Source organism: Rhineura floridana, chromosome 6, assembly GCF_030035675.1.
Source record: "Rhineura floridana isolate rRhiFlo1 chromosome 6, rRhiFlo1.hap2, whole genome shotgun sequence".
Taxonomy (NCBI): domain Eukaryota; kingdom Metazoa; phylum Chordata; class Lepidosauria; order Squamata; family Rhineuridae; genus Rhineura; species Rhineura floridana.
In genome coordinates this window covers 44,815,686-44,835,457 of record NC_084485.1, presented here as the reverse complement: position 1 = coordinate 44,835,457, position 19,772 = coordinate 44,815,686, and the positions used below count along the sequence as shown (strand labels likewise).

At 41.3% G+C, this 19,772-nt stretch overlaps 1 protein-coding gene across 9 annotated transcripts in view; it reads left to right on the top strand.

Moving 5' to 3' along the window:
• RALY (RALY heterogeneous nuclear ribonucleoprotein) overlaps nucleotides 1-19,772 on the top strand; it is a 390,500-nt gene that overhangs the window by 286,283 nt on the left and 84,445 nt on the right. Inside the window, exons 5-6 of one of the 9 annotated variants that reach the window (XM_061631641.1) lie at nucleotides 550-695; nucleotides 14,342-14,493. The exons of 6 other annotated variants lie outside the window; for them this stretch is intronic. The gene's annotated coding sequence lies outside the window, so the exon portion shown is untranslated. The remainder of the gene's footprint in view (nucleotides 1-549; nucleotides 696-14,341; nucleotides 14,494-19,772) is intronic. 2 more of the 9 variants (XM_061631643.1, XM_061631642.1) reach the window with 2 other exon arrangements.

The window sequence follows — 19,772 nt, the reverse complement described above, 5'->3', positions numbered from 1 at the left end:
TGCAAAGGACAACGTGCAGAACAAAACAGAGATATACACAAGAGACTTGCCAAGGAATTGCACACACATTGTGGAACATCACCACTAGGTAAATGATTGCTTGTATTCATCTCATCGGAGCACCACATATCTTATTGAAAAATACCTCAAATGCCCAAGGCACTAAAAAGTCTAAAGCAGGCCTTGCTACCAATTAGAACAGAGCAGCAAATGATGGAACCAGTCAAGGTCATAGAACCCAAGACAATCCAGATTATTCTGGTACCTGAAGCAGAACATCCTTCAAGCACCTCTCCTCCTCAGCATTAAAAATATAATAAGAATACATTTAAAATGTCCTACCTTTTCATGACACCCTCTGGCTAATAGTAGAACCAACCATGCTTACATAGCAACTGACTCTCTCTTTCTCTGTGTCACACCCTTTCTTTCCCTTTCAGATGCGTGGACACGGCTATGACACTGTTCCAAGTGCTAGGGAAATGTAGTAGTTGTTACCCCCCCCCCAAAACTGCTTCACTTTCTCTTCCACCCCATCTCTCTCCACAGGAAACAGAAGTTTTCCAGGAACCAAGGACAGAGGGAGGTGGGAAGAAAAAAGGAGGTGCCTTGTGAAATTTACATTTTCCAGGGTCCCCAGCCATAGCAGAGGAAGAATCTGCCCTCCCTGCCTTCACTGCCACAGCCAGAGTCAGGTAAATTAGTAGGAGTGGAAAGGAAGAGAAACCCACTGATCCCTTTAACTGTTTCCCAGCTCCAGATTGCAAGTTGAGTTGGAGAATCATGGGATAGTTTGGAGCACAGGCATGTGTGCACCAGATTCATATTCCACACCAATTATGAGGCTCAGCAATATCACTATAAATATTAATATTAGTAATGGGTGGGGGGAAAAGCCGCAGCTGGCACCCAAAAAGTTCAGCCTAAGAACTGGCACTTGGGATTCCTAAAAAGGTTTCTCCTTCTGTATGGCAACTCTGATCTTCCTGGCTCCTTAGTTTTGCAAAAAACAAAAAAGCAAAACAAAAATATTTTTCACTCCTGATGATAGCAACTTTGTCCTTAAACTAGGATTTCTCTTCACACATAACAGCTGGCTACCGATTATTATGATGAGTCTATTCCTTTAACACATATACTCACTCTCTAAATCCCCATGTTCTTTGAGTGAAACATTTACCTTCTTGTCTGGATATATTCATTTAAAGAAAGTTGTTGTGCCATTTTCACAGGAAGTCCGTTTGTCTACATTTTTCCCCTTTGCTCTTAAACAAATCACTCTCAGGGTAGAGACACACTCACTGTTCTGCCGGTTCCAGCATGTTTCCACTTTTATTTTCTTAAAAACGGAGACACACAACACAAGCAAACCCCGCTCCTTTTTATTGTAAAAGCTGGTGGGCTCAGCTTGAGTGCAATTTCATTTCGGCAGATCAACCCATTCCTCCTCCAAGTGTAGCCAATGGAAACACTTTGTTGTAGGCGACTAGTGTGTACTCACAGACTCTGTTAACATGACTTTAGAGCATACAAATGCAGGATGAAGAGGGGGGGCATCATGTTTGCCAGTGAGGAAGTGACTGATAAAGAAAGACAGAGTAATTCCAGATAAATTACTTACAGCCAGCCATTAAGGATGCTTCCAATGTGCAGGATCCAAACCATCACAGCAAGGTTTTTAATAAGATTAATGCATATAGTATTGTCCATTGCACAGTATGTAATCATGTGCACCAGTGGGACTGCATATGACATTTGGGTTTTAAGTGTTCTTTGTTTTTTCAACTTTCCTTTGGAGACTCTCCTTCCTCCAAAGAATCACTCTCCTCCCCTCCCCACCACCTTTGCTAACATAAGTTAGCATATGCTAAATGTTAGCCATAAAATTCTGAGTACGCAAGTGCTGCCAAAAGAGGCTTATCTATTCAGTTGACCTTTAAAAAAAAATTTGCTTCTGTTAAAAAGCATGTTAGCCTACACGAGAGATTTCCAAGGCGATTAGGAGTAGAAACTACAGAAAAATGTACTTGTTGCATTTATCTGCAGAACATAAAGTGCTCTTGCTCTCCCTCTGCCTTTCCCATTCTTTGTTTAAGAAAAGAGAAATAAATGAAAAGAATTTCAATAAGGAGCTCAAAAGACAGTATTCAAGAATCTACAAAAGATTCATGTGGACTGATTGTCAAGCACGAGTGCTCATTTAGAGTACTTAATATTAGCTTTGGGGATTTCATTGGAGGCTCCTATCAGGTCTGGTAAGAAAGTAGCAGCTCATCTAATGATGCTGGAAATTGCTGCGAGTTGACTTGGGCTTTTGGCCACCGCAAGTTGCCTCCATCAGTGGTCTGAGGTCTAGTGAGGAGGTAGCAACACCTCTGCAAACTCCCCCAGCAGCCTCAGCTGAAGATGCCAGAGATTGCCAAGAGCTGACTGGAGCATCGGTTTTTGCCACCTTGTACTCTTTACAGCAGTGTTAAAGCAACATGTGCATTGATGGTAACAACAACAATGCTAATAACAACAGCATCATTATGCTAATAACAACAGCATATATAATTGTTTCCAGTTCTGCACCAGTGGAGTTCCTCAAGCACAATGGGAACTTCTGTTTCCTCTGTTCCTCCCACTCCCTTCCCCCAAATTTGCTCCCCTAACCCTCTGGTGCTGATATTGAGAGTGTAGGGTGGGCTGGAGGAGACAGGAAGAAGGTGTTCCATTGCACACATGATAGCCCCTTGCACCAATTAAGCATTGGATGTGACCTAACATATCTCCAGAGCTTGGATTCTTTTCTGCTCTCTACTTATAGCACTACAATCAGAATCGTATTGGTGTGCTGATTATGTTGTGCGGTCTGCATCCTGCATCACTCTGTGTCTTGGATAACCTTCAGGGGTGCATGCAAGGCCTGCTCCCTACAAGTACTCTCCCAGTTGCCCCTTCCCCAGAAGAAGCACAACATTTTGCTGTGAAGAAGAAAAAGCAACTGTAAGAAGGGTGGTGTGAAGAAGAAACAAACATGGCAAGAAAAGGCTACAGGAGCTAAATACTGCATGGCAGCCACAGTGCCACTACCACCCCAACACCTTTCAGATGGTTGCCCACTCCAGGGGACCCAGGCTGCAAAAGGGCCTGTTACCCAAACCCTCAAGACATGGCATTAGGGGTGTGCATCTGCTTTGGATGAAGCACAGATACTAAACCAAAGCAAGCCACTTTGGAGGTATTTTGACTTCTTCCAAAGTGAAGCAGAACTTCTCGCAAGCTGACAGAAACAAAGCAGCCCAAGCTTTTATGTGTTTGGGTACTTCGTAGGGTATCAGGACAGCTGTCAAAACCCCAATGTGTGCCTTCAGAACAGTTCATGCTCACGTTGTCAGGATAAGCAGAGATTGCTCTGAAGATGGGCATCGGGCCTTTGAAAACTGTCCCAATACAGTATAGAGCCTTTATTTTTCCCTTTGCCCATGCAAGTTAATGGAGAGAGCATTGTCTCCATTTAACCTGCTTGGGAAAGAAATAAAGGCTCCATTCTAAAATGTCTAATGGGAAGGAAGGCTTTCCACTAGCCTGCCAAGGATCCTTGGGCAAAGGGATCCATGGTAGGGACGGGTTTGCACCCCCCAGCTGCCATTATTTTAGGTGCCACTTCCAAAAATGGCTCGTGGGAGGGGAAAGCCCAGCTCCTGGAAAAAACCCTTGGGAGAAGTTCAATTGCTTACCCATCTCTACCCATAATAAATCATTGGCAGTTCTTGAATCATGCTGTTTTGTAATCATTTTCTCTGCTGGAGATGTTTATTTAATCAACAATGTGAAACTATATAGCACCTTGCAGGTGCTATAAACGAAGCAACCCCCCCAATAAAAACTATAGCATCTGCTGGGCAGCCATGACAGCAAAGCTAGCACACAGTCAACGGGCAAACCTCTACCATCACAGTAGTTGGGGATTAGGCTTAACACTTGTTAGAGAAAATTGAGGAAATGGTTTATTTGGGGAAAATCTCATAAATTGTCAAAAGTACCTGTAAGCAAATTAATAGTCAGGGTGGCAAATATGTATGTCATGAGCACTGGGAGAGGATAAGCAGTGTTCATAGGCTTCGACTTACACTTGCATTCTTCCAGAGGCATGGAAACGTACTGTCAGCATTAGAGGGGCTGTATTTGAAATCTCAAGGACATTTTGCAATCTTAGTAAACTGGATGTGACATTATTCACATTGTTGCCCTTGTGTGATTGTTGTTGCAGCAGGGGCAGTGCTGAACCAGATCAGGATCATGGCATGGGGGGGCTTTGTCCCCACCATGGTCCTGATCCAAACTGGGATGGGCGTCAAACTGCTATTGACAGTGGGAATGGGCATGAGGAGGACCTGTTCCTATTGGGATTGCAGCAGAAGCAAAGAGTTAAAGCCCTTCTCCCACATCACAAGGTTGCATCCAATGCTGTGCAAGTATTCCACTCATGCATTGGGACTTCTCCTTCCTCTTTTCTCCTCATGCACCCCCAAAATCTGCCACAGAGGGTCCCCCAACTCTCTGGAACAAACTTTTTAGAGTGCATGGGGGGCTGAAGAGGAGAGGAGGAGTTTTCACACACACACACACACACACACATACACAGAGAGGGGGGCTATTTGTGAACAATATCATGTCTAGTTTGTCCCTTAGAAGGGCCATTTTCAGAACTAGTTTCAGGAACTGTTGGCAGGCTGGATTACGGATGTGGAGGGAGGCTACACCTGATAAGCAGGAAAGGCCAAAGTATGTACTGCTTATTCAATAAATAAATCCATCAAACAAATTATATAAAGTTAACAAGTGTATTCACATCAAAGAAAAAAGTCTTCACATAGAAATCATTCACTGCACTCTTTTCTTCAAACATCATTTTTTCATGGCAAAATCATGAATTATGTCATCATAAATCAAAGATCTGACAAATTCACTCTTGGTGCTTAAGAGGGACGAAGCCAAACCTGGATATGCTTCATCCAAATAGATTTGCTTTTATCATATTTTCTCTCAGTGTGTGAGAAGGATGTGAATTCAACAAAACAAATTAAAATCCACTAGTAGACCATCTGGATATTACTAGCACAGATGTTTGGAGATGTTTGATACCTGCACTCACTTGAGAACTTGAATTGTTAGGTAGAAACCTTGCCAAGATACTAAAGGTTTTGTCAATGTCAGCATAAGCCTTGGTATGATATTCCCCACTCCAGTTTGTCAGTGGTGTTATTTGTTACATTCCACCAAAGAACTCAAGGTAGCAGACATACTAGAGGTGTGCACAGGCCACAAGATTCACCTTATATTTTTTTCTGAAAAATATCTAATCTGTTTCTGAGTCACTCTGTGCTTTCTCCACTTCAATCTGTGTTTCAAGCCCCTCTGTATAAAACAGAACTCTGTGCCACCCATTCACTATAAAGACAAATCTAACAATGGCTATAACTTTTCCCCTTTTTTGCCGAAGTGGAAGAAATTTACAGGAAGAGAAGACCCACCAGAGCAGAGTAAGCCTGCCAAATTGCAGACAAATAGGTCCAGGGGCTTTTTGTGGAGGGAAGCAAAGGATATTCACTTTTCTCCACAATCCCTTATGGAGAAAGTGGGGGTGCATGTTTTTTTTTCTTACCTTAACATAATTACAAGGTAGCTAGGAGTCTTGTACTCTTGCATATACATTTTTTAAAAGAACTTTGCATTGTCACACTGATCTTTCTTTCTGGTGCTTATTTTTGTCCTCCAATAAGCCTTTATAGGTCTTCAATACAATGTGAGGCTGTCTACAACACTGCCTGAAGAGTCATTAAGAGCGTTGAGTTTTTGTTTTTGTTTAAAGCAGAGGAGCATGGTTTAAAGAAAATCTAAAGCTTTTAATTAAAAATAAATAATTGAAAGCTCTTCAGTGCTATGCAGGCAACATTTTAGACAGCTTCACCTCTTGCAAACAGCCCATGGACTAAGAGAAACAGAGATATATAGGAACTACAGCACAGTAAAGCGCAGAAACAACAAAGTGGCAGAATGACATGCGACTTTGTGTGTGTGTGGAAGCTGACTCATGGGGTTTTATTGACACCACACTTGAAGATTAACAAATCACTCTGATTCACCTCATTATTCTGCCAACGCACAAAGTCAATGCACACCGCTACTGCATACATGGATCTCTCTCTCTCTCTCTCTCTGTGTGTGTGTGTGTGTGTGTGAGAGAGAGAGAGAGAGAGAGAGAGAGAGAGAGAGAGAGAGACTTAAACCTTATTTAATTGACTAGCTTCATTTTGACCTGAGCAAAACTTGGCCCCTTCACTGCTCACTTTTAGATGAGTCACAAACAGGCCCAGCGCCAGCAGGCAGCCAGGTTGGGCACTGGCCGAAGGCCTCTGCAAATTGGCCTGCCTACATCAACACCCCACCACCACTATCTAGGTTAATGGCAGGTGTGTGTACACAGCATGCTGACACACCCAGGGCTATATTAAGTCCCCAGCAGCAGCAGTAGTGCTGCCACTGCTACCTTTGTAGGCCCGCTGCAATCTGTTGCCAGCACTGGTCACGAAGACTCATGTTGTTTCAGTGAGCTATTGTAGAGTACCATCTAAGAGATTTCTAAAATCTTTGTTGCTTCAGTGCCTCCAGGATCTGTCACCAGAGGCAGGGGTAGAGAGAAAAGGGGAGAGGTGGTGGTAGCAGTGGTAGCAGTGGCAGCGGCCCAGTGTGGAAGCCCCAGTTTGCTTAGGCAGCCATGTCTGGGCTGGGATTATTTCCTAGGAGACCAGCTATGGCCCAGAGATTCCACAGCAGAGTGGCACCTGGAACATCTGAGGACTGGGTGGGAGGCTTCTAACATCTTTGCTCCTCTAGTGCTTCTGCATCCGCTATCACAGCCAGGCACTGTGAGAAACATTGGTGGCAGCAACAATAGCCTAGACTTTAGGGTTGCCAGGTCTCCATTTTCACCCAGAAACTCCAGATATTTGGGGTCCTCTCTAGGTCTCCCGGTGAGTCACCTTAATGTCACCAAAACATCAGCCGCTTCTGCCACCCTTGCAACTTGTGTTAAATGAGCTGGTAGCTGGCTGCTCTAACCCCACTTTATCAGGTTTGTAGCCAATAAGTGGAGTTAGAGTTGTGAGTGACAAGGGATTTGTTAACCTCCAGAAAATAGCTAGAATCCATTGCAGAGCAAGAAAACTGTTGTTTTTTCTCACTTGTCTGAAAATCTCATAAGTAAGTTTATACTTTTCTAATTATGAACAGTCAAACAAGTTTAAATTTTCCTGGGCTGTTGAAGAGGGCAATTCATTTGTCTAATTCATAGCCTGTTTTGAAAACCTTCCCAATATAAAGCTTTAATCCTTTACTCACTTTTCTAGGAGTAAAGCTGCAATGCTAATCCCACAATCCAGGAGTACCCATTGAATTCAATACTTTTGAGTAGACATCGTTAGGATTGTGCTGTAGATTAATGGGACTTTTGAGTGAACATAGCAAAGGATTGTGTTTGTATTGTAAATCTTTCCCGCTCCGATCCTATTTTTAAAGCAATTAGGCAGGGCTTACTTAGATGTCACTGCTTTTATTTTGTAGGAAACTAATACTGGTTTTGTTTTGTTTTTAAATTTCTGCAATGACCAATTGGTTTTGATAATAAGCTATTATATGGGGTGTATGTATTTTTACATCTCCAGTGTGTGTATATATGGAATCTTTCCAACAATCCTGTGAGGTAGGGTTAGAAACCAAGGCAGCTCACATCAAGAAATAAATCCATTTAAAATCCAATAACCAAAAAACAAATCTAAAACCGTTGCAAAACAGCTTAAAGTGGCATGATTCTGAATTTTGGGTTGGGTGAGTGAAGTTCCTTATCATTTGTGGTTGCAGTCCTGTGCACACTTCCCTCTGTAAGCCCCTTTGAATATATTGAGACTTGCTTCTTAGTAAACATGCATAGGATTGCACTGTAAATATCTTTACAGGTTGTGTAAATAATAAATATCTTTGACAGTCATGGTTATATAAATATTTCTTCATACTATGTCCCAATAAGTACCTGATTTCACACTATGCTTGTATATTATTCTTTCCTCTACATTTTAAGTATGCCCTTCTTCCTTGGGGTGGTCATTGTGATCTTCCTGTATTAATGTAAATATGGTAAGTGCTGTTTGTATAGAAGATATGTGGTAAGTGGAGTGAAAGAGGAGGGGGGAGTAAATGAGCAGGAGAATGCTGGATGATTGGCTGAGTGTTTGAATGGCTGAAAGTATAAAAGGAAGAATGACAGTTGAATCTGGGTGGACGTTAGTGGGTTGTTTGAGAGGTGTTTGGTGGGGTTTTTGAGAGGAGATTGTGTGGAGAGTTGGTGGATGTGGGGAGAGTGTGGAGTTCGGATTAATACTAAGACAAGTATCACAGGAATAGATGAAACCATATGCTTATGTGCCTTTATAAAGTAATCTTGTTATTTCTAATATTTAATAAACACTATTTTGGTTTACCGGAGGCCTGCTCCTTGGCTGGGGAATATACAGACCAGAGGGGAGGGCAAGGTACTTACCAAGGCTGAAGGGAAACTGTAACAATTGGTGGCAGCGGTGAAGGGGAGAATATAACACCACAAGTATTCAGAGAAAACCAGAATTATATGCATTCTATATAGATCAAAGGGATTGGGACAGCTTAAGCACGCAGTCACAGAGGTAACCTGATTGAGAGAGACTCAGGCAGAGTGTCTGGGAATACTGGTTATAGGACGTGACTGGTGGTGCTGCCTAGCAGGGGGATCTGGTGAGGTCTGTGCTAGAGCGGAGAGAGAAACCATAAAAAAGGACAGTCCGGACTGGTGGAGTCCCTGGTGGTGCCTAGTGACAGGCAGTAGCTACGAGCAGGTAGGAACCTGACAGGGAGAGCCAGGGAAGGGTGTCACAGTCATCACTGCTTGTGAGTCATGAGGTCATGGCTGAAGAGAAAGAGAACCTTAACTCAAACAACAAATTTCTGTCTCTTATTAGAGACTCATTGCTTCCTCACTTGGAGGCTCTGGGAGGTATGGGAGCTTCCCAGAAATTATTGCAACTTCACAAGAACAACTAGCTGGGAGTAAGCCCCATTCAGTACAATGGGGCTTTCTATAGAGTAAACATGTGTAGAGCTGCACTGCCTCCAGAAGTGACAGAGGCCAAAGAGATGGATTGTACTTAGGGTTGCCATATTGCCCGGTTAGCCGGGTTTTACCCGGATTCTATGCATGCCACCTGGCGCCCGGCTAGCCCTTTAGGTGGCCCGGATTCTCAGCTTTAATTTAAAAAAAATATTAAGTTTCTAGGTGGTCTGGTTCTCGAGATATACATAAAAACGTCAGCCGCCCCCCCGACTGTTAAATCTTTCTTTAAACAGTACTGTATAGCACTTCGTAGCTTTAACCCCGCCCGTTCAGGATTGCAGCCGATCAGGGATTGTGTTTCAGTTTCATTGACCTTAGGCAGTGTCTAGAAAACAAAATGGTGGTTTCACCCCGTTTATCTGAAAATCTCATAAATTGGGTAAGTATATACATTTCAGTTTTTTTCCCTGTTGTGTGCAGGAGTCAGATCTTGGGCAGTGTTTTGAAAACTTTCCCAATGCTTGCTTTTTGTAAAAGCAATGCTAATCCCATATGCCCAAAGTAAATCCCATTGAATTCAATAGGACTTACTTTTGAGTAGACATGGTTATGAATGTGCTGAAAATCAATGGGACTTTGGAGTGAATGTAAAAAAGAATTGTGTTTGTGCCCTCCAGTCCTATTTTAAAGCAAGTAGGCAGGGCTTACTTAGGTATTACAGTTTTTATTCTGTAGGAAAGTAATACTGGTTTTTTTAAAACTAATACTGATTTTTCTGCAATGACCAACTGGTTTGACAATAAACTATTATATGGGCTGTATTTGTACATCTGCAGTGTCTGCGTGTGCGTGTGCGTGTATGGAATCTTTCTGACACCCCTGTGAGGTAGGGTTGGAAACCAAGGCAGCTCACAACAAGAAATAAAGCCATTTAAAATCCAATAACCATAAAAACAAGTATAAACAGTTGCAAAACAGCGTAAAGTGGCATGATTCGGAATTTTGGGTTGTGTGAATGAAGTTGCTTATCACTTGAAGTTGCATTTCTGTCCCTGTTTGAGTACGCCCCACTGAATACGCTGGGACTTGCTTCTGAATAAATAAACCTAGGATTGCACTATAAATATCTTTACAGTTTGTATAAATAATAAATATATTTGATAGTCATGCTTTTATATAAATATTTCTTCATTTATCATATTTTTGGTTGTGAGATGCTTAGTTTTCTGCCTTACTCATAGGAATCTTGTTGTAGTTGGTATGGTATTACACTTAGGAAAGTGTTACTGCCTTTTGTGTTGTTTTTTTCCTATTTGCATTTCACTTATCTTTAACCTCACTCCGTTACAGCCATAGAAGCAACAGCAGCATATGCAAGATAATTAACTCCCATTAGTGATAAGAACAAGAATGTATAATTATTATTTCAATTAAAACAAGAGGCTTACCAATACTTTGAAGAGGACCAGATATTTATTTTCTTTCTGAGCCCAGGACTGGGTCTTTCATGATGCCCGGGGGGGGGGGGAGCAGGAGAGTAGTCGATAAGACAGACATCCTGGCATTGGTAATCTAATTAGCAAGGTATGTGTGGGGTTGTTGCACACTTCCAGGCCCAGTTTCATTTTGAGTATGGAGGTGGAACCTGTGTAGATGTGGTTGATCAAAGGGAGAAGAAATTTTGAGTTAAGCAAAGCTCTGCTTTTATAAAACCTAAGAAACATACAGATACTTTGAATGTCTGAGTGCCTGCACCAGTGGAATACTGGAGGAACTTGTAAAGCTTGCTGCAACAGTATTTACAACTGAGCATGTGGTGTGAAAGACTCCTTTTCCTAACATTTTGGCTTCTTGTTTTTCTCCACCCACCACATCTTTGAAATATATCGTATATGGTTAACCATACTGTTGCCCTGACTTACTTTATGTTTGTTGCTATTTTGTGTTTTTATTATGTTTTTATATTGATTGTGTATTTTTATTGTTTTTATTATATTTGTAAGCTGTGCTGAGCTCTGTTTTTAACAGCAAAAGGGCAGGATATAAATTCTCTTAATCAATCAATAAATACTCCATAGTGTTGGAAACTAGAGTCTAGGCATTTAAGGCTAAACATGTTGCTTTTAAAAAAAAGATTTCTCACATTTCTACACTTATACGGCGGGTTAGGGACCAGGCCCCCGCCGTAAAGCGGAACCCATAGACTATAATGGGGCCATCGCGTGAAAATGATGCAAAAATGTCGCAAAATGCCGCAAAATTGACTTTAAAAAGGGGAATTTCCCACCGCCGCATTAGCGGAAGGCCAGAATGCGAAGCGCCGGTAAGCGGGGCCCTACTGTAGTGCTTTAAATGTATAGTGCAGATGGGACCTAAGTGTGCATAGGATTGCACCACTAGTTGTTTTATGCTGCTGCTGCTGTTTAGACATCTGGTTAGCCACTGAGAACAGGATCCTGGACTATATGGGCCTTTGCTCTAATCCACCAGGGCTCTTCTTGTGTTCATTTCTTAGTCTTTCAGTCCTCCCCCCCCCCAAAAAAAACCCTGTTTATTTATTGCCTTCATTTACATTTTTGAATTTGATTACTGTATATTATTTTATTTTTGCTGCTGGCCACCTTGGATATTTTAAATAAAGGTGGGACATAAATACAAACAAATATATCCTCCATTGCCCCATTTTTAGATGTAACCTGATTTAGGAAAGGACTTGTTTCTTTTCTATAAAGTAAAGCCTTACGTGGTGGAGGTGGTAGCAGTAGTAGTAATGCCTCAGGAAACCTACGGAAAAGATGCAGATCTAGATCTAATGGAATGGAGAGAATCCTAATCTTCAAAATGGCACAGAACAAAAGACTCATCCCCTTTTTTTGTGGGGATGGGGGTGAGATTCTGGCTAATGGGATTCTGGGGCTGGGTCCCTTTCACAAGAAGTACAGGAAAACCAACATCTAGACTTGCAAAAAAATATTTTTCTTAAATCTTAATCTTAAACATTAACATGATGATTTCTAGGTTTGTTCCCCAGAAGGCGGTGCTAGTTTTATAAGATTAGTTGAATAATGCTTACATCTCTCTCTCTCTCTCTCTCTCTTTCATTTTTAAATAACATTCTAGTCTCCTAGCAATTTTCTCCCCATGATGCTCATGTATCAGAAGTCAGAACCAAATTCCCAGCTGATCAAAGGACTATTTCACATCATTTGGCAATTCTAGTTCACTGTAGTTATTGAAATACACAAGAGGCAAAAAGTTGCCTGCCCATCTTCTGGGAGAGATACCGAACACTTCAAGCATTTTGGAAAGGAACTGATGTGAACTGAAAAGTTATTTAAAAGTCTGCAATCTTTGCTTTTGCTGTTAAGCAAATATTTTGTGACTTGCATGGCTATTTGGGAATTCTTTTGAAAGTCCCCTCGAGCTCTCTTTAAAGTATTCTTCCCCAACTTGGTGCCCTTCAGATCTTTTGGACTACAATTCCCAAATGACCAGAGATGATAGGATTTGTAGCCCAAAACATCTGAAAGGCACCAGGTTGTGGGGAGTCTGCTTTAGGGAAATGATATAATACAGTATTTCAGACCAGTATATATGTGTGGCTTAATATTGGGGTACATATCTTTAATATGACAGTGGAATTCAAACTTTCTTTCACAGCGATACATCTGCTGCATAATTCCTGCATAGTTCAGAGGATTCTGGAACATGTTATAGGGTGCACCACACACACACATAGGCTGTTTTCACACTGCACTTTATTCTGTTAGTCTGGTTATTTCTGCATAGTATATTTGATCTGCATAGTATATTTGATCTTTCACATGACATACAAGCTAGTTCTGGAAATCTTCTGGAATATAGTGCAAGTTTAGCGCTAATTTTCATGATAAATAATACCAGAAATAATCCATTTGCAAGCTTGGGAACCCAGAAAATTGCAGGAGTTTCTCACTAGCTGCAGCCACTCAAGTGACAGACTTCCCAGCATGCAGTACATTCCCACCCTTTAGGCACACCCTTTTTTTTGTCTGACAAAAATTGTACCAGTATTCTGGGGGGGTGTATGTGTGGGTGTGGGTGTGGGTGTGAGTGAGATGCTAAAGGGAGAGGGGTTGCATAGCGACAAGATGAGATCTTAGATTTCCTATACAGTGGGGATCTACAGTGTGCATATGTACAGTATAATAGGTAAGGGATAAAAACAAGACGTCGTTCATTGCAACTGAGTGAATGACATTTGTGTGAAATACTGGTATATCAGCTGAAAAAACTACTATTCCTTAATGCAACTGGTATTGCAGTGTGAAAGGAATTTTAGAAACTGAGACAGAAGTGCTACCATTTTAATCTGTTAAATTAACAAAATAAGCCCCATGTCTGAAAGCAGCCATAGTGCAAACAGAAAATACATCTAAGAAGCTGCAGATTGCAGGGGAAGATTAGTCCTGACAGACAAGCTGTCAAGGGGCCTGGATGATCCAGTGGCTTACAGCTAGGGATGAAAAGATCTCTCAATTGTGGTTCTCTCAGTTTCACATTTTTCCAATGTTAAACACAATTCTCCACATTTCTGTAGCAACTGCAATTTTTTTGTAATTCTCATGAAAATTCATTAGCATTTTAGTGCAAATTTCTCCTAATAAATACATTTTATGCAGTTTTGACCAATTGTATTTTTGACATATGTTGTATTTTTTCCTAATATAAGGCATTTTGGTATGTTACTTTCACTATTAATTTTTATGCACACTTTTTACTAATATGTGTATTTTTATAAATGTTTTGGGTGGAGAACTGCATCACATAATTTAATTAAATTTTGAAGGATGCCTGTGTTTTTGGTTCTCATCTTGTTTCTGAAAGCACAAATTTGATAGATGTAGTTTTAAATGTGAATTAAATCAAATTTCTCTCCCATCCCTACTTCCAGTCATGTATGGGGCATGTTAAACATTTTAATCCCAGGTGCAGGGTTGGGGAGCATTGAGACTGCAACATGTTTAATCCTTCCCTTCCCAGCCACAATCTAATGAAAATCATCCCCATTCTGCATTTAGCAATAGAAATAAACTCGAATTAGGGCCAATGGGAGCTTTTATTCTGTCACTAATTGCAGCACAGGGGGGTGATTTTCATAATGTACAATTAACATAACCTGTACTTGGATCCAAAGTATCAGCTACAGGCAGCATAACCACACTCTTTTTTCAGTTTGGCCTGCGTGTTGCTCTGCTACAATAAGACATACCTACAACCTGAGTCCCAAGTTTCCAGAGTCATGAATGTTATTCCCATGAAATGGATGCCTATTGAAAGCTCTGGTGGCTCCCTCATGTAGAAGGAGGAGGACAAGAATTAAGGAGGTGGGTCCCGGCAATGATATAGCTAACACCTGAACTATAGCTAGAATGAATTTACTCCCCAAATTTGTCTTTTTTTTGTCTTTGTAAATTGTTATAATGAATTTCCTCCAAATATTCCCTTAATGCATGATGTGACACCCAATTTCAGTATTTGATACCCGATATTTGAGAACTGAAAGAAATTATCCTTACCATCTAATTGTATTGGGGTATATGGATGGATTTAAATGAAGGTGATTTAAAACATGATTTTAAATACTCCATGACCTTCAACTGAACGCATAGAGAACATGAGCACAAACAGGGACACCTACTTCTCCTGAGGCATTCAAAAAGTCAAGATCATGAGGAGAGATGAAGGGGTAAATCATGGAATAGTTCATTGGGAGAGTGTGGAATATGATCAGAAGTTCAGGGCAGGGATGAGCTGAAGGTGGAAACTGTAGAGTGGAAGAAGTGAAAGAAGAGAGGGGAAGTGAGTCCATAGCAACAATGGAATGCTGGTTATGAATGGAACAAGATGCAAAGTATAGAGTAAGATGAGTGTATGGAGCACTGAAGGAGATGATGATGATCAGAGAGAAGGAATTCCATAGCTGAGCAACCAGCAACAAAGAGGTTATTAGTGAAGACAAAATCAAGGATGCTTCCAGGCTGGCAGTCTTTTGTGGGAGAGATTCAAGCGTATACCCTAACTTTAGATTTGCTCATCTAAATGCTCTGTTGCCATAGCTCAACAAATCCTCTCTATGTAAAAAAAGACTTTTTGCAGTTTGGAAAGTAATGGGGAAAATGCACTGAAAAGTGTGGAATGCAAATACCAGATGTCCAAGCTAGATTTAGAAAGGGGAGAGGTACCAAAGATCATATTGCAAAAATACATTGGATAATGGAACAAACCAATGAATTTCAGAAGAAAATCACCCTGTGTTTTATAGATTACAGCAAAGCCTTTGATTGTGTAGATCACGAAAAACTATGGAATGATTTAAAAGAATGGGGGTGCCACAGGATCTGATTGTTCTGATGTGCAACCTATACTCTGGGCAAGAGGCTACTTTAAGGACAAAATATGGAGAAACCGATTGGTTCCCATTTGGAAAGGGTGTGAGACAAGGGTATATTTTACCACCCTAGTTGATTAATTTATATGTAGAACATATCATACAGAAAGTGGGTTTGGATCAAGATGAAGGAGGTGTAGTGACAACAGAAGATTTATGTAACTTTACAGTTGACAATGAGGACATTGAACTAGTCAAGGATTATCAATACCTTGGCACAGTAAGTAACCAAAATGGAGACAATAGTCAAGAAATCAAAAGAAGGTTAGGACTGGGGAGGGCAGCTATGAGAGAAGTAGAAAAGGTCCTCAAATGCAAAGATGTATCACTGAACACTAAAGTCAGGATCATTCAGACCATGGTATTCCCGATCTCTATGTACAGATGTGAAAGTTGGACAGTGAAAAAAGTGGATAAGAGAAAATCAACTTATTTGAAATGTGGTGTTGGAGGAGAGCTTTGTGCATACCATGGACTGTAAAAAAGACAAATAATTGGGTGTCAGAACAAATTAAACCAGAACTATGACTAGAAGCTAAAATGATGAAACTGAGGTTATCATACTTTGGGCATATAATGAGAAGACATGATTCACAAAGATAATATTGCTGGAAAAAACAGAAGGGGGTAGAAAAAGAGGAAGACCAAATATGGATTGACTCCATAAAGGAAGCCACAGACCTGAACTTACAAGATCTGAACAGGGTGGTTTACAACAGATGCTATTGGAGGTCACTGGTTCTTAGGGTACCCATAAGCCGTAATCAACTTGAAGGCACGTAACACACACACACACACACACACACAAAGATGAGATACAGTCTAGCCACCATGTAAGCTTTGTGCAAGCAGATCAGGATGTATGCAGAATAGCAAGTCATCTGGAGGAGCTGCAAGAGATGCCCAAGGGACAACAGTTAGTGGAATCACCTGGAAAGGTGGAGGCAGTTGAGTCAAAGAGATTGCCATCATGAATTTTGAAGACGCCAAGGAAAATTTGGGGGGGGGGTATTCATTAGGGTCTGAAATTGAGAAGGCTGCCAGACAGCCTGTTTATTCAGGATTCATTCTGATTTGCATTCTGGGAGATTAGACAACATTGGCTATTGAATGAGCATTCATTCTGATTTGTTTGCAGGGAAGTTAGATGAGCATTGCATCAAGGCAAATGTTATCCCACATTTTCCAGTGCATTTTCTCAACACTTTCCTTATTACAAAAAATAGGATCTTTGGGGGAACACAGTTTTTTTTACAAGAACTCCCAATCAACCTGAATTTGCCAATATGTGATTGAATCCCACCAGAAAATAGTGACGGTCTGGAAGTACCCTGAGAGGGACCGAGGGGGCAATATAGGACCACAACAAGAAAGTGTGAAAGGAAGTAGAGTCACAAAGAATTAACTTCAAAGCTGAGAAATGTTTGGACAAGGTGTACCAGCTCAAAACTGGCAGGATTTGCCAAAGAGAAGGCCACCACCACCACAGCCTTCAGGATGAGGTATGTGGGAAAACCAGAGACCTAGAAAGGCAAGGGCAGTGTAAGAGGTAGGGAGACATGTTTCAATGAAGGCACAAGGTTAGAGAGACTGAGAAAAAAAATTGTGCAGGGTGTAGCTGCATTTTGGATGAGAAAGTAGCAAACGGGAACAGAAGGAGAAAAATAGGAGGTAGACAATGGGGATGAGATAGAGGGAAGGAGGGTTCTGCAATGCTAGAGGTAATCATCAGAAGTATGAGAATAAGAATGTGGGGTGTGGATAGGCTTAAAGCCACAAGGAGCAAGAAGGGCCCCTGCAAGATGACTTAGAACAGTGGGTGCTATAAGGGCAGCATAGGCAACCCAACAGCAGCATGTAGGCCTACATGCTGGATGACATCGAGTCCTTATGGCTTTGCTTGTCTACACTGAAAGCCTCATTCAAAGTCAGTTGATGTTTCTTTAATTCTAGATCCCAGGGGCCATCTTTAAATGCCAGGCTCCAGTTTTTCCATCGATATCTCGTTTAGTAATATGGCCTCTGTTTGAAGCAGGATATGTAGAAAGATAGAATGGCCCCATTCCATGTTCTAGAACTTGCATATTCTTTGGGGTCAATTAATTATCAGAATTGTTTGAAACTTGTTACTTTGTTGAGCTCAGGTGCAGGATGAAAAATCATGCTTCCCATTTGTGAACAGCCAGGATAAGAAAGACATAACAGCAGGGCCATGTGTTGTCTTTGCATTTCTCTCTCTTTGCAGAAGTCGGGTTTCTTGTCTTCTCCTCTGACAGTTCATCACTAAGACAGTGGCCTCTGAGAGCTTTAAGACACCTGGCTCTCAATTAAATAGCTAATCGGCAAAGCAAAACACTTCATGCCAGGTAGAAAAAATAGCTTATCAAGGAAACCAGTTCCGGCCTTAGGCCATCAGCGAGAAGAACATCAATAACTGTAAAATATTCCAACATAGTAGAAAGCAACAGCAGTGTCCCCCCAATTAAAAATGGTTCTGCATATTATGCAGACTGAGGTGGTAGGTTGAGCTGGGAGATTTCTGGATTATACCACTTCATGGTACAGTAAGAAAGGGTAGTATTTTTCTTTTTTAATCTTTCTCCATGTTATTAATTCCCTGAATGTAGTCAACTAGCACATTAGAAAGAAGAGTTAAATCAAGTCCCTTTCCCAGATATGCTTGTTTACTACATGGAAGGAACTTTTGAAATGAGAGATAATTCATAAATATATGAGCCTTCCTTTCAACATTCTGAAGTGGTGCTATCCAGAAACTACCTCTGTTCCAGCTGTGGAGCAGGGATGGGAAAACCTGTAGCTTGAGAGATGCTGTTGGACAGTCATGACTCATATCATCCCTGACTGTTGGCCATGTTGAAAGTTGGAGTCCAACAACATCTGGAGGGCCACAGATCCCTCATCCCTGCTGTAGAGGGCTTGGGTTAACCATAGAACTGCTTTGGCAGGTGAAGTCTGTGTGCCTCTGAAACATCACATAGTCCTTCTAGGTGGGAAACAACAGTTGGCTAATCTCTCCATCCTGCACAAGGCACTTCAGATGAAATGCTCAGAGTGACTGCTGAAGGCATCCATGTTATTCTGGTGGTTTTCCCATAGCTCTAAAAGTGAAAGTGATATTAGGACTCATTGATCTTAAGAGGGACTGAAAGTTTAATTAATCTCATGTTAATTTTCCACTGTTGGTCTCAGTGGGGACTAGCCTTGAGGTTGGGATTATAGTGGAAGGCAAACAAGGTGTTACAAAAATGTACAAAGGTCTGAGCTCCCTTAGGAACATGCTACCTTATATAAAGTCAGACCATTCATCCATGCAACTCAGTATTGTCTACCTTGTGATTGGCAGTGGCTATCCAGGATTTCAGACAGGGTTCTCTCCCATCCCTACCTGGAGATGCTGGGGATTGCACCTGAGGACCTTCTGCATGCAAAGCTGGTGCTGTGCCACTGAGCTATGGCCCTTCCCCAAGGTGCTGTTTCAAAGCTGCCTATGCTACATGAGGTTTCTGTCTTTAAGTAATGGTAGAAAATGCTCCTTAATTAATGTAGATCTTCATTCTCTTATAATCACTTTCCCTCTTAGCTGAAAGAGTCAAATCTCAGGATACATGGGAGTATTATGTTCATGTAGAATGTATAGCACAGATTAGGAAAGGTATAAAACAATTCCAAGAGGATGACAGCATGGTTAATGAATAGCCCTAACCTCCCCACAAACAAACCAGGGTGAATGCTCATTAAATAGCCAGTGTCATCTAATCTCCCTGCAAATAAACCAAGATGAATGCTCCATAAAGAGGTCATCTGAAAGCACCCTTGGTATAAGGCAGCTTCCTATGTTCTCATGTTCCTGCCAGGGCTATTGTCTGGTTCTTGTTCCGCAACTGCACAATAACTGTACATTCCTCATGCAAATATAAGAGCTTCTGGGAAGCCTATTTTAGTTTGAGGCATGGCACTGGCACCATAGACAGTATGTTTCCTTGGTAGGAAATTATCTGCTAGCCCAACAAGTATTAAGAATGGGATGTCAGCCCACTTTCCAACCAGTTGTGATGAATGTGTCTCATCCTCACAAACGCTTTCCTCCCATAGAGCTAGCATCTGCTTTTTATTGTGCTGGTATAAATCCAGAATAAACTGACTGGCTGCTGCTGATTTATACCGGTTTTATCTCAGCGTTGGTCTGAGAGTTTA